This window comes from Struthio camelus, chromosome 28 (genome assembly GCF_040807025.1).
Source record: "Struthio camelus isolate bStrCam1 chromosome 28, bStrCam1.hap1, whole genome shotgun sequence".
NCBI classification, from domain to species: domain Eukaryota; kingdom Metazoa; phylum Chordata; class Aves; order Struthioniformes; family Struthionidae; genus Struthio; species Struthio camelus.
The window spans coordinates 7738023-7752566 of NC_090969.1; positions in this window are offsets into that span (position 1 = coordinate 7738023).

The following is a 14544-nucleotide window of genomic DNA, read 5'->3' on the forward strand; positions in this document are numbered from 1 at the left end:
CGACCCGCCTTTGCTCTACACACAGGAGCGCGGTGCAGGCCATGAAAGCTCTGCTCTGCCATGCTGACTATGCCCATCTGGCTGACTCCATCGAGAGGCAGGGAGGCTGGGACATGCTTATGAGCAAGGAGACCTACCACACAGGAGTCACGTTGCTGACTAGGTGAGAGCCTTCTTCATCCTCGTCTGCCCCAGCATTTCTGCCCTGGAGACAGAGTGCCCGAAGGCCACAGCTTTGGTGTAGGAAGGGCGCTTTTCCGCTCTCTCACCAAAATAAGCCTGAGTGGGTGAGACGCCAGGTTTCTCCTCACAAGGTGTGGTGGCGAAAGGCCACCGCCGCTCCTTGAGCCAGCGCCACCGGCTGCTGGGGCTGAGTACACCCACGACCTTGCCCTGCAGGACCTGGCCTGCAGGATGATGGCTCGGGGTGGCGGCGCACACCCAAAGAGGTTTGCCTGCCCAGCTCCGTGCCCACAGTGCCTTCTCCCCTCCCCGACCAGGGAGCTGTGGATGAACGCGGCCGATGAGTGCGCCTGGATGTTTGACCACGTGGTCAGGGTACTCAGCTGCGGAGACAAACACCGTGAGATCGCCGCCATGGCTGTCTTCATTGAGGTGGGCCTGGTGGCGAGCGGTGCCTCTGGGCAGTGCCTGCAAACACTGGGCTCTCTGGCACGTGGGCAGAGGGGCGGGTGGCTGGTCGGTGGAGCTGGGCTCCTCTCCCGCAGCAGCTGCACTCCCCTCAGTCACCCCAGCCTGGCCTCCTTCCCGCCAAGAGGCCATTTCTGCCGGGCTGATGCTCACAACCACTCGCAGCTCATGCACCCTTGGTGCCAGCTCTCTACCTTCCAGCGCTTCACAAAGGCCCAAGACAGACAGGCTGCAGATGGTTCAGAGGACGCGGGGAGTCCTGCTGCCTCTGCCGGTCGCTCACTCTGCAGCCGGCTGTCTTTCAGCTGCTGAACTGCACCGACTTTGAGCAGGAGATTGATGAGGATGTGCTGGGCTTCCTGCAATTGCATCTGCAGAACCAGAGCTTGGCCATGCGCGACATGGCCATCACAGGCCTCGTCACGCTGTCTGAGAGACGCCACACAGTGAGCAGGGGGCAGCCGGGCAAAGTCAGGCCAGTGGCCTGGGGCTGGAGGTGGCGGGTAAGGCAGCGGAGGGAAAGGCAGCGGAGGAATCGAGAGCTCGGGAAGCTGCTGCCAGCTCCCCCACCGTCCTGTCGCTGCTACAGCCAGAGCGTTTGTGCCAATGCAGTCACTCCTTGCTTCACCCAAAGGGCCTTCTCTGTTTCATGTAGGCAAGAAGTCTGCAAGGCCTGCTGCCCGCACTCCTGGAGCACCTGCCGGGTGCTGACAGCACCTTCCGTGCCAAGGCCCTCACCATCCTCAGCCACGTGCTCCATCTCCTGGACAGCAAGAAGGCCAACCCCATCGCCCTGCAGCTTGCTGAGGAGCTCCGGCCACTCTTTGATGACGTAAGGCTGGTGGGAAAGGCGGGGGCTCTGCTGCCGTGGCTGTGGGGCAGAGGTGCATGGCCCAGGCAGGGGGTTCACACCAGGGCAGCGCATTTTGGGGACCGTCAGCAGGTGGGATGTGCCCAGGAGCTGCTGCCGACGGCCGGCCCCCATCTCCTCCTTGGCACATCTACCCAGGGAGCTCCTCTGCGAGTCAGCCAGGAGGTGACTGGTGGGAGTGTGGCCAGGGCCAGAGCAGCCCTTCCAGGCACAGACACCTCCACGGCTTGGCTCTCCCTGGCTGCCACGTGTTAGAGAAAGCCACTGTGTTGCGCGTCTTGGGGCTGGGGCCATTCTGTGCTGGTGGCAGATCTGGCCCACAGCTCCTCCGTGCAGAGGCTGCGTCAGCAGCAGTCATCTCCACAGCAGCCCCACTGACCCCCTTGCTCACCACAGCCTTGCAGCAGCCCTTGCTGAGGTCCTCCCATCTTCCTTCCCTCCAGGAGTCTACCCGTGTGCGAGAGCTCTCCATCCAGCTCTTTGGGCACGTGCTGGCAACTGTGGTGGGCCCCCAGAAACGGCAGATCCGGAAGCACGTGCACAGCAGCCTGCTCCCACTGCTTCTCCACACGCACGAGGAGATCTCAAGCGTGGCGCAGGTGTGTGGCCACAGTGGTTGCTCGTGTGGGGCCAGGAGTGCTTTTCCTGTTGGCCTGGTTTGCCCAGCAAGGCCCCAGCACTAGCGTCCCTCGGGGCTTCCCAGCTGTCCTTGCAGGCATCCTGGGCCAGGCTCTTGGCGAGCTCTCTTCTGCTGCCCCGAGATGGTGGTTGCCCCCATCTCTGCCCAGGGCATCAAAGCCCAACTCGCTCCCCACATGCAGCTTCCCATCACAGCCTGGGAAAGGCTCTGAGCCTTGCCCAGGTGCGGGGCATGCAGGATCTCCTGCCTGCGCTGCAGTGGCATCTCCCACTCTCTGCTGCTCTGCAGGCCGCTCGGGAAGCTCTCCTCGCTGCTGCTAAGCTCCTGAAGTGGAAGCAGCTCAGGCACCTGCTCGAGACAGCTCAGACGTGGCAGATTGGCGAGTGCCTGGTAAGGACAGCCCCAAGCCCCCAAGGTCTGGCCCGCAGAAGGCCTGCCCCCTTGTCCACACCCACACCCATTGCTGCGGGCTCTGGAGCTGCACATGCGCTCCCCTTCCTCCAGCACCCTGCCCCGGTGGGCTCTTCTCCAGGGCCCTGTCCCCACACTGCCCCCAGCATGCGGAAAGAGCCCTTGGCCCAGCCGGGCCTGGTGAGCACTAGGGCACCTCAGCCGGCCTGGGGAGCGCTCTGCCCTCTGCTTCCTCCAGACCTCGGTGCCATACGGCTCCTGACTGGGAGCCATGAACGTCCTGGCATGGGAAGGGAGGGGAGGCGGCCCTGGCAGGAGGGCCTGGCCTGGCTGCGTGGGGAAGGTCTGCCCCAAGCCCTCGCCCTCGCCCTCTGCCCAGCTGGAGAGGAACAGGAGCAGAGCGGAGGAGTACCTGCGGCAGAGCCTGCCCTACTTGGAGAGCCCACAGGAGGCCTTGCGGGAGGCGGCCGTCAGGTTCCTCGGTGAGTCCCAGCCCCTGTGGGGCCCCTCTCTGTCCCAGGGCAGCTTGGCCCCAGTCCCGGCTGCTGCGCTGGCAGCAAGAACCTGCCCTGGGGCTGCCGGAGCCCTGCCTGCCTCAGGCAGGGCCTGCGTGCCCAGGGGCTGCGTGCTGACAGCGGGCTTTGCCATGGGCTGTGTACACCTAGGGCTCGTCGGACGGCACATGAGCGACCCGAGCGAGGAGAAGCTGCAGGACATCTGCCAGGGTGAGTGGGGGCAGCGTGGTGCTAGCTGCGGCACGGAGGAGGGCAGAGCCTGGGGAGCGAGCACTGATCCCCTGCTGGGCACCGGGAGGGGGCGAGTATTGCCGGGGCGCTTGGGGCATTTCTCAACTGCATCTTTCGCCAGCTGATCTCTTAGGCCTCCCTGCTGCCTGCGGGCGATGGGAAGGGCTGGCTGGGCTTGGCCCTGTCCGGGGGCCATGCCTGGGGTCTCCGCACACCCGGGGCTTTCATCTCTTCTCTCTTCCTTTGTATTGCAGCCCTTCAAAGCATGCCGAGTGACACCAGCCTCAGCATCCAGTCTCTGGCAAGCCAGACCATCCTGCTCCTGAGAGCTCCAGCGGAAAAGGCACCATCAGGGTTCACCCTTGGAGCACTGTGCTACCGGCTCCGGAGAGCGTGGAGAAGGTGGCGCCCTGCTCCGTGAGACAGCTCTCTTTGAGCAGAGCCAGAGCAGCAGTTCCCCTCCCAGGCTGCTCAGCCCATGGCGACCCCAGAGAGTGCTGCAGAGCCTGCGTCATGCCCAGCAGCTCCCCCTGCGTGAGCGAGCGAGTGTGCGGCAGGTCGTCATTGCCCCTCTGCTGCAGGCACTGCCTCCTGACATGTGCCGAATAAAGGGCTTGTGTGAATTCTCCTTAGTCTGGTTGAGCCTGACGGAGCCACAGCAGCATAAACGCGGTGTCCTCCCTTGCTGCGACAGCTTTTGCCTTTCGCTTAGACTCCAGAGTTGGAGCAGGCCTTCAGCTCTTCTACTTCCCTGACCGAGGACAAAGTGGTTGCCCTCCTCAGCTCTGGCAGCAGGAAGAATGCTGATTTTGGGGACGCCCCCTCTGGCTTGGGGTGCAGCTTCCAGCTCCTGGCCCTGGTTGCCCTCCTCCCAACGTGCGCTTGCCTCTGCCTCAGGCCAGCAAGGAACTGCCGCGCGAACATGCAGCTTTCATGGCGCTGCTCCTGGCCCGAGGAACTCTTCTCCATCCTCTCCTGGCAAAGCTGAGAAGCTGCGTCCATCTTGTGCTGGGGAGCATGAGGCTTTGCTTGCAGTCACTCCCTCAGCCCTGCCCAGAGAGGGCTGCTTGCTTGAAGAACACAACCATGAAGTCACCTGGAAATGCTGCCGAGCCTGGAGCCCTCCTGTAGGCAGCAGAGACTCACATCAGACCCTCTGCCAAGGAAAGGGGACTGGGAGGGACCCTGGGGGCAGGACTGGAGGCAGGACACTCTGAAGGCCCCTCGTTCCTGCTCCTCAGGGCAGGGGGCAATTGGCCTGGCCAATTCGGCAGCAGCTACAGCCAAGGGAGCAGCGCAGCACTCAGCGCGTAGCTTTTTAGGCGGCCAGGTGCCAGCTCACTGCCACCTGCCAAGCGCAAAGGTCCCATTCAACAGCGAAGGACTTGCTTGAACCCTGAACTCAAGCCAGACTCACCCATCCCTGCCGCACCAGCTGGGGACCCGTCAGCTCTCCATACCCTCCCGGTGTGTGCTCGGAGCACGCCTACAGAGGGTGGGACCAGAGACGAGAGACGGGCGCCCACCCTGGCAGGGGAGAGCCCTGCTCCTGCTCCCTCCCTTGTGCCGCTTGCCGCTTCACGTCCCTTTTCCGCAGAAATGTTTCACAACTGCAGCCGGCTACGTACAACAACAGAGGCACCTCAAAGACAGGTTGTCCTTACAGCCAGGCAAAACTGGGCAACTGTTCGGGGAATCGCACAGGTGACTGCTCTGGCAGACAGCTGAAGGGGTTTGAAGGAGAGGACACTGGCTGGGAGGACGCGGAGGCTCTGGCTCTGCCCTCCCTCTGGTGCTGGGCCAACCGCAGGTCCTCTGCTCGCCTTTCCAGGGCGCTGTCGCAAAGATGGAGGCAAGCGAGCCCTATCCGCCGCGCCAAAACCCACTGGAGAAACCCAGCGGGCGTATTTCTTCTTCCCTTCCTGAGGCAACTCTTGGCCAGAGCCAGCTGGAGGGTCTCCGGGTCGTGCTTCCCCGGGCCTCCGACTGCCCGATTGCTGCTCGAGAAGCAGACCCAGCGAAACCTGCTCCCGGTTGTGCCCCCGCTGGGAGCTGGGCGGTTCCCTTGGCCGGGTCTCGGGCAGGTGCCAGGTCACCAGGTCCAACACGCAACAGCAGGGAACGGATCAGGAGAGACACGCCAGAAAAGACGCTAGTGCCATCAGCTCTTCTTCTGGCTGGGGAAGAAGGGCAGGACATGTTGCAGGGTCACAGAAACCGGGCGCTGCAAAAGAGCAGCCTCAGAGGTGCCTGGTGGCGTTAACGTGAGCAGCGTGCGCCATCGTTCCGCTCCAGAGTGACCGCGACCTCTGGAAACGTTGGGGGCTTTTTCAGCAGTGGCGGCGCAGAGGAGGCAGCAGAGGCTGCCGGGCGCAGGGGGCGGCCATGGACCCGGCGGCCCCCAGCCCCATGACGGCCGGGGCAGCGGGGCCGGGGGCCGCGGAGGGCCTGGCTCCCCACCTCTCCCAGCCCCACACGCTGCCCCCCCACACCTGCCCCCCTCACCCCCCCACCTCAGGGCCGGGATCCCTCCCCCAGGGTTGCTGCAGCCCCACCCGGCGTTGCCTGGCAACGGCACCAGCTGCAGGTCACGTGGCCTCCTCCTGCCCCCCGCCCCCGGTGCTGCCTAGCAACAGCGGCCCTTGGGCCCCCAGGGCTGCCCTGGCCTCTGCTGGGCCTCCCCTCCCGCCCTCCCTGAGCTGCTGCCTCCCTCCTCCTGCCTTCCCTTTCCATCCTTCCTTCCCTCCCCTTCTTTCTTCCTTCCCCCTCCTTCCTTCCCTCTGCCTCTCCTTCCTTCCCTCCCCCTTCTGCCTTCCCTCCCGCCTTCCTTCCCTCCCGCCTTCCTTCCCTTTCCGTCCTTCCTTCCCTCCCCTTCTTTCCTTCCTTCCCCCTCCTCCCTTCCCTCCCTCCTTCCTTCCCTCTCTCCTTTTCTCTCTCTCTCTTCCCTCCCTCCCTCTCCCCCTCCTTCTCTCCCTCCTTCCCTCCTTCCTTCCCTCTCAGCTGCAGAGGGGCTGCTGGGAGCCCTGTGCCTGCTGCTCTCCACCCTGCTCCTCCCACCACGGTGCCCCTTGGCCTCCCTGGAGCCACCACACAGCACAGCCCTGTCTCGCTGGGGGCTGCGGACATTTGTCACATTCCAGCAGTCTCGTGGCTCCTGTCTGCGTCCCACCCCTGCTCTGCCTCCGCCCTGCTGCCCGGCATGCGGCCCCATGGCACCGTTGTGCAGGCACCGCACAGCATAGGCTGCCTTCAGGAGTGAGGAGACGTCCCCCCAGCATGGCCCCCCAACAGCCCTCGGTGCCGTGGCCTCCACGGCCCTCCTGCTTTGCAACCTCCCCCCCATCCCCAGCCCCTGCCCAGCCCACCTTGAGGAAAGCAAACAGCCATGCTCCAGGGTCTGCTGGGGTCTGGGTCTGGAGAGAGGCCAGGCAGGACTGGCCATCCCACCATACAGGGGCTGAGCCCAGCAGGGAGATGGAGCTGGTCACATGCAAAGGTCACTCCTCACCACGACTGTGGGGAAAGGCAGTGCTGAAAGGGGTCTGTGAGGAGTTTCCTGGGGCAGTTTCTCCTCTCTGTTCACACAACAACAAATTGGGCTGGATCTTTGCACTGAGGGACCCTGCTTGAGAGTCTCCATGGGCATGAGGATGGTCTACAGGCCCAGTAGACGCTCCCAGGACCTCCTCTGCATACTCCCTGCTAGCCCTGTAGAGGACCCAGCAGGGGGCTCATTCTCCTAGGGCTCACAGCTGGATGCCCAGTCCTCCAGCTGGGTGCAGAGCCCTGTCTGGAGGTGACTTTTGGGGTAAAGGCTAGCACGCGGCCTGGGGGAGATTGTCTCAAGACTGTGTGCTGGAGATAGGGCCTGAGGGACAGCAGCAAACTGATCTGGCTGCTGGGTCCTGCTTCCTTCAAGACAAGTGCTGGCACAGGGTCCCAGCCTTCCTTTTGGTGCCACCTGTCAAAAGTGATGATGACACTATGACCAGGGAAGGTGGGGAGAGTTATTCCTTCTTCAGCCACTTCCCAGGCCATACGGGAAGCCAGAACACCAAGGACTTCTGGCTCTGCAACGTGAACACACTTTAGTGTAGCCACAGTGTGACCATTGTCTTGGATAAAATGTCAGCATTTTTCTCTCCAAGACCATTTCAAGCCCAGCTCCACTTCCTTCTGATGTCTCCTCATCCCTCCTCTGACCTCAATAACTGTTCCTGCACCCCTTCCCCTGCTCTCCCGCAGGGTCTCGAGCTGGCAGTGCTGCTCTGGAGAGCGAGCAGACGGTGGGGCCACAGGGCCACGGGGGTGACTCTGCACTGGCCATGCTGGTGCAGGTGGGAAGCAGACCCAACCGAATGGGGATCCATGGCCTCTAATCCCTCCAGAGATCCAACACATGGTATTTCATTAACGATGACATGAATCACTCTCCCGTCTCCCTTCCCCGTGCCCCGTGCCCCGTGCCCCGTGCCCCGTGCCCCGTGCCAGCTGGGTCCCCACTGCCTCTCCTGGGACTGCAGAGTCCTCCTGTGCCTGTGGATACCTGCGTTTCGTGCTTTCCCTTTAAGGGACTCCACCTTGGGGGACTTCTCATTTTGTGAGGCTCCTCTCGCTGCCCACCCCAGGCACACGCTGTCCCAGGAGAGCCCCTGTGCTCTCCTGGCACCTCCAGCTTCCCCTCCAGAAGGAGGGACATCTGACACTGTGCCTGAACATGTGCGACAGCCCCGGCTATGTACAACAGTGACAATCCCTCATCTCCCCTGTCACTGGACACTGAGGGGGGACTCCTCAATCCTAAATGCCTTGGTGTCTAAGAGATCATAACAGGATGATGAGCTTTTTGTTCCTGACCCCATGGACAAGGCTGCCCAGCAGGCCCTTGTGGGCTGCTCTCCTTGGGCCTATATTTGACACCAGCTCTGGAAGAAGCACCCAGCCTTCAGACATGGCACTGGCTAGAACTGCCTTTATTACCAAGATACTGTGAGGGAGCCAGCTCTGACCTGGCGTTAGACAGTTTTGCGTGGCCACCAGGTGAGACATGGCATTAAAACCGGGGTGAACTGCAAGCATTTATGTAGCAAAATGATAACAAATAAATTTCATCATCATCATCATAACAGTAACAATAGTAATAATAAAAATAAAATAAAAAAACAAAACTGAGTCCTGGTTTGGGACAGTTTGGGATTCAGTTGTTGAGAGCAAAGGCAATTTTAGCACTGCTGAAAAATGCCCATGCAATCACTTTCCTCAGGGCATCTCGGAGCTCCTTGTTCCTCAGGCTGTAGATGAGGGGGTTCAGTGCTGGATGCACCACTGCGTACAAAACAGCCACCACCAGATCCAGGGATGGGGAGGAGAGGGAGGAGGGCTTCAGGTAGGCAAATATTGCACTGCTGATAAACAAGGAGTCCACGGCCAGGTGAGGGAGGCACATGGAGAAGGCTTTGTGCCGGCCCTGCTCGGAGGGGATCCTCAGCACAACTGTGAAGATCTGTACGTAGGACAGCACAATGAACATGAAACATGCAAAAAATAAACCAACACTAACCACAACAGCCCCAACTTCCCGGAGGCAGGATTGTGAGCAGGAGAGCTTGAGGATCTGGGGGATCTCACAGAAGAACTGCCCCACAGCATTGCTTTGGCAGAGAGGTATGGAAAATGTGTTGGCAGTGTGCAGGAGAGCATTGAGAAAGCCGCTGCCCCAGGCAGCTGCTGCCATTTGGACACAAGCTCTGCTGCCACCCAGGAGGGTCCCGTAGTGCAGGGGTCTGCAGATGGCAACGTAGTGGTCATAGGCCATGACAGTGAGAAGAGAAATCTCTCCTCCAAACAAGAAGGAAACCAGGAAGACCTGGGCAGCGCATCCCGAGTAGGAGATGGTCGTGGTGTCCGTGAGGGAATTGGCCATGGATGTGGGGACAGTGGTGGAGATGGAGGCCAGGTTGAGGAGGGAGAGATTAAAGAGGAAGAAGTCCATGGGGGTGTGGAGGCGGTGGTGGCAGGCTATGGCGGTGATGATGAGGCCGTTGGCCAGGAGGGCAGCCAGGTAGATGCCCAGGAAGAGCAAGAAGTGCAAGAGCTGCAGCTGCCGGGTTTCTGCGAATGCCAGGAGGAATTCAGTGACGGAGCTGCTGTTGGACATGTTGCTCCCTCCAGGCATGTGGGACTGTCCAAAGAAGAAAAGACATGGAGAAGTTAGGAGATGCTTTTCAAGAAACCCTGAAATGTTCCAGTTCTCATCCAACCCCCCGTACTGCCTCTCTCTTCACGGAGAGCATGTGTGTGCAGCTGCCTTGCTTGAGCTCCCCTGTGCACTGGCGGAGTGTGCTGTGAGGAGCAGAGGCCTCTGCCCATGGGCTCCAGGGCAGTCTGTCCATCCTGCTGTAGGGCAGTGGGGACATGGGAGTGGGGGTGACTAGCTCTGACAGTCACAAGGTCTGTCAGGTGAAAGCCACTGGGCAGGTGGAAGGAATATTTCAGCATCTTCACCACCTGTTCTGAAGAATGAGGGTTGAGGAACAGAGCTTTAGGGATTTCTTCCTAATGTTTATTTTCTGTGAGATGCCCCTGTGCCCCCTGGGCAGTCTTCCTCAAAAGGCAGAAAGTCTCAGCGTTTCTGCTGTGACTCCTGAGAAAGACCAATTCCCTGTCCCCGGGTGCAGAGGGAGGACAGCTTGTCTGTCTATTAGTCTTGTTCTCAGCTGTCCTGTGTTTGCAGCTCTTTGAGCTGCAGGATGGTCACTCTCATCTGTTGCCCAAAAAAGAATCTAGCCCCTGCTGAGAGCAGACGAGCCCAGGTCCCAAGTGTGGGTCTCCAACCTTCTCTCCCTTCCTCAGGGCACCAGAGCGACGTCTCCACACTCCCCTTTCTAGCCAAGCACACACACGGCTCTTTTCAGCTGCCCACATACAGCTTCCCAACACCATCTCCATACGCCCAGCATCTCTGAAGATTCTTCACAGCTCCCTCACACATCACAGAGATGGTGGTATGAGGCAGCGGTGCCCTTCTGGAGGGCAGCCCCAAGCCTGCCAGGACACCACAGGGAAATGGTCCAAGGACTGTTAGGACTGCAGATGGGCTCTCCTTACAGGACAGTCAGCTCCACTCCCCTCCCCACCCACTGCATTTCCTGGACCTGCACGGGTCAGAAGGGGGCTGCAGACACCTCACTCCCAAGCAGAGACCTCTGTGGCACAACTCGCAGGGCAGGGGTCTGAGCTGCAGCTGAAAACCCACCAACCCCAGGGAACCCGAGAGAAGAACAAGGGCAGCACGGAGAGGAGGGGAAACAAGGAGCAACACTACACTCCTGCTGCCACGGGAGGCAAGGAGAGAGGGACAGATGGGCAGTCGGGAAAGCCTTCACCTTCCCCAGCTGGGTGGTGACATTGCAGGGCAGTCACTCAGCCCCTTTGTCGGGCAGCACAAAACGGGGCCCGTGGCAGGAGAGATGCCCCTCTCCTCTGCTGCAGGTCTGGCTGCAGAGCGGGTGGCTCATGCCCTGGACTCCACGGCTGTGAGGGCAGAGGCTCTGCTGGGTGGGAGAGAAGACATGCGGGGCTGGCTCAGAGAAAGCTGTCTGCCTTGCAGGGACTGATCAACACTTGCCCAAACCCATCCTCCTGTGATGTTTCTGTTAGCAGTTCTCTCTCATTCCCAGCCCGTCTCTGCTGCCTGGCGCTCTCTCTGCTGGGAGCTCTTGCTCTCTCCCAATGTCTTTTCCCTGCTGGTTTTCACAGACCCCATCCCACCCTCTGCACACTCAGTTCTGCCCTACAGAAACCTGCCAGGACAGGGCACTGGGCAGGGGTATCTCTGTGCTCACAGGTCCCAAGGAGCAGGTCAGAAAAACCCTTATGAAGCAATAAAGGTGCTGCTGGGGCTGCCTGCAGGCTGAGGTGGGGTTGAAGGGGTTTGCTGAAGTTTCTCACAGACCTAGCGATCTCCAAGAGTGAAGGTTTGGGAATCCAAGTTACCCTGCAGTTACCCTGCAGCCAGAGACTTAGCATGCAAAGGGCTGTGCAGATTTCCCCCGCAAGGAGCTCTCCTCGCTCCTCCCACTCCACACTGCCTCTCACTTCTCTCCCTCTCGCCTCATCTCCTGTCAGCAGCAGCAGCAGGCAGTGCCCGGAGCCCCGCTGCTCTTGGCAGAGGAGCTGCTGCTGCCCAGAGCTGTCTCTCGGCCATGCTGCCTGGTTGCCAGCAGCTCCCTCGGTCCCCGGAGCCTGGCCCCGCTCAGGAGCAGAGGTCCAGCTTAAGGCATGAATTGCTCTGTCGCTTGTGCACCCTCTTCCTGGGAAATGTTCACTGCAGTCTACTGAAATCCTATCACCTATGGTCCCTTTCTGAACACTGAAGTTTGTAAACACTGATTCCTGCATTGCATTTTGTCTCATCAGAGGGTGGTTATTTGCAAGAGGTGGACCTGTCCCACTCTGGAAGACCTGATTCCCATCTCTTAAATAGGCAGAACACCTAGTCAAGGACAAGGAGGGAGGTCATTTTCGCATGGTTCAGGTATTGATTCCGATGAGTCAATCTGGGCATGGCATGACGGTTTTAGAAATCCCTGGGATGGGGTTGGATTCAGCTCTCTCCCATGAACTCCAGAAACACACAGGAGGTGGGATTCCCCTTGCCCAAGCTGAAGTGTGCACAACATGGCTGCCTGCAGGTAAGCCCCTTGTCTACGCTGCCATTGTAACCACTAGAGATGGAGGGTGGGAGTCAGTTGCTCACACACAAACACCTGGTGACATTTGAAGAGACAGAGGTGGTGCAAGGCATGTGCCAGTGTCTGCTGGCTCTGATGGAGCAACTATGAGACCTACATCCTTCTAGAACCCCAGGTGGGGGCCAGCTGAGGAATTTCCCAGGCCATATGAAAGGACACTAGATGCCTACTACGACTAGAGCTCCACTCATTCTTAAGCTGAGACACAAGCAGATCCCTACACTGCAAACAGCTGATGTAGTGCAGTGCAGGTGCTTGATTTAATGACAAAAGTAGGCCTGCAGTCCAGGTCAGGTTCCTGGGGCAACCCAGACAGCCATATGTCTCCTGCAGAAGCAGCATGGGACCTATAGGAAAGCCATGTCCTTTTGGAGGGGTTGCTGGGCAAGTGCCTCAGCGCACCTCAGCTTTCCTACCTGGACAGCACCCACAAAGCACAACAAAGCTCCATACTGACAGTCTGTAAAATTGGCAGGCATCTCTGGACCCTGGCTTGGCTAAACAGGGAGCTCAGGCCTGAGCTCCAGGGCCACAAGGCAACACAAGGATAGGGGAAGAAAGGAGAGGCTGCAAAGGAGGAATTTGGAAATACTGTCCAGTGAAGAAGGGATGGTGTTAGGGAAGCCCAAGCTGCCCTAGCATCGACCCCTGCAGGGGATGTCACGAGCCTGAAGGAGAGCTGCTGCTGCTTCAGTAACAGTGAAAGAGTAAAGAAGGAAAATGTGGGCTCACTGCTGCATGGGGCAGGGAATCTAGGAACAGCAGATGGAGATAGGTGTGAGGAACTGAACGTCGTCTTGGCTTCAGTCTTCACCAGCAGAGTCTCCTGGGCTGTTGTGCGTAGTAGAGTCAGGACTCCAGGCGAGAATACCAACCCACAGTGCCCGAGGGCTGAGTGCAGGAAAAAGGATTATGTTGTGCCTATCTTCAAAAGAGGCCACAAGGACAAGCCGGGGAGCTGCAGGCCGTTCAGCCTCACTTGAGTGAGGAGTGTGTCCTGGAGCTATCCATCTTGGATCACATTTCTGGGTACACGAAGGTGCCTGGAAATAGTCAGCACGGATTTACTGAACATAAATAGTTCCAGACCAACGTGATTGCCTTCTGTGATAAAAGACCTGTACTTGTGGGAGAAGAAAGAGTAGGAGATGTCATTCACCATGATTTTAGCCAGACTTCTGGCACTGTCTCCCCCAACATTCTTGTATCCAAGGGAGGCCTTACAGCAGGCTGGCTAGACATTCAGATGGGTGAAAAACCAAGTGGTTGGATGATGGAGCTCAGAGGGTTTTTGTGAGTGGGTCAGGCTTTACCTGGAAGCCAGTGACAAGTGGAGGGTGCAGGGGTCTACACTGCAACCCAACCTGTCTGACAGGCTCATCAGTGGCCTGGAGGACACACCTCTTATCCCAGTTGCAGATGACAGCTAATGGGGCAGAACAGTCATGTGCCTGAGGGCTGCCTTTCAGAGGGAGCTTGGCAGGTGGGAAGAATGGGCTGTCAGGAACTCTGTGAAATGCAACAAGGACAAATGCCCTATCTTCACCTGCGATAGACCAACATCCTGCAGTGACACAGGCTGGGGAGTTCTGGCTGGGCAGCAGCTCTGCAGAAAAGGACGTGGCGGTCTTTGTGGGCAGCGAGCTTGATGTGAGGCAAGAGTGTTCCCTGGCAGCAACGGAGGCCACAGCATTGTGGGCTGCATGAACAGGAGCACAGCCAGGAGAAAGACGGAAGTGATGATGCCCCTCTACTCAGCACTTATCCGAACCCACCTAGATACATCATCCATTCAGGCCCCCCTGGAGAAGAACGCTGTTGATGACATGGAGTGAGTTCAGTGTCAGAACCTCAAGGTGTTTGGGGGCTGGAGCACTTGCCCTGGGAGGAGAGGCTGAGAGTTCAGGCCTTGTTCAGCCTGGAGAAGGGAAGACTTTTGGAGGAAACTCATCACAGCTTCCCAACTCAAGCTTCCCACCAGTAAAGAACCAGGGCTCTTTACAGAGATTCCTGGCAGGACAATGAGAGGCAACAGTACGAAGCTGACACAAGTGCAGCTAAAATTGGATTTAAGGGAGAAAAATCAATCTTGGGCCTGGAAGGTTTTCAGGTCAAGGTTTAATTATGAGGGACTGCTTGTCCAGAACAGGCCCTCTTCACAGTCTACAACACCTGCACATTACAACACGATGCCCAATGAGTGTGACACATGCAGAGAGACGTGGCATGGGGGTGATTGCACTGGCTGAGGGTGCTGGAGTTGTTGAGCCTGGAGAAGAGGAGGCTTTGGGCAGACCTAAGAACAGCCTGCCCATACCCACCAGGAGGTCGTCAAGAAGATGGAGGCAGGCCCTTCATTGTTGTACACGACAGGAGGAGGAGGCCCAATGGGCATTAGCTGAAACAAGAGGTTCAGGCTGGGGATAAGCAAAAATGTTTTACCCCTGCAGACAGTGGAACACTGGGGCAGGT